Source organism: Penaeus monodon, chromosome 33 (assembly GCF_015228065.2).
Source record: "Penaeus monodon isolate SGIC_2016 chromosome 33, NSTDA_Pmon_1, whole genome shotgun sequence".
Taxonomy (NCBI): Eukaryota; Metazoa; Arthropoda; class Malacostraca; order Decapoda; family Penaeidae; genus Penaeus; species Penaeus monodon.
In genome coordinates this window covers 26,979,529-26,980,120 of record NC_051418.1, presented here as the reverse complement: position 1 = coordinate 26,980,120, position 592 = coordinate 26,979,529, and positions in this window count along the sequence as shown.

Here is a 592-nt window from a genome sequence, read left to right as displayed (position 1 = left end):
CTGCCTCATCAAAATGCATATGACTGATCTAGTTGCTAAACAGACAAACAGGTACAGAGAGAAACCTACGTTAATGCAGTGCCGGAGCATGCGCGTGTACATATATTATTGTATCTAAAAAAATGCATATATGCATCATGTATGCGGACAGAAGTATTACCACAGAACAGTTAGTTATCTGGTCCTACAGACGGAATGATTTGGCTACATATGTAGCAATAACTTTAGACAGGAAATATTTAAACTAGTGTTTTTATCATACTATTTTAACAGCATGTTGTCCCCGAACTGCTAAATAAATCTGCATATTCTTTTAAATATTCATATTTTGTTGGCCACACATTCCATTTTTTCGCACTTTTTATTTTTACATTGAAATTGATAGAAGTAGAATGACAGTAGAATGTATTGTGAGAATTAAGCCTACAAGGTACGAAGCTAACGACAGCCTGTTTAAATGTGTTATTAATTCGAAACTCTTTTCTTTCTGCTTGAAATACTTTGATGAAACATTCCGTTTAAATACTATTGGCGTTACTTGTCCAGCCCGATTTAGGTTCGCTTATAGATAGTAATTAGTTATCAACTATGG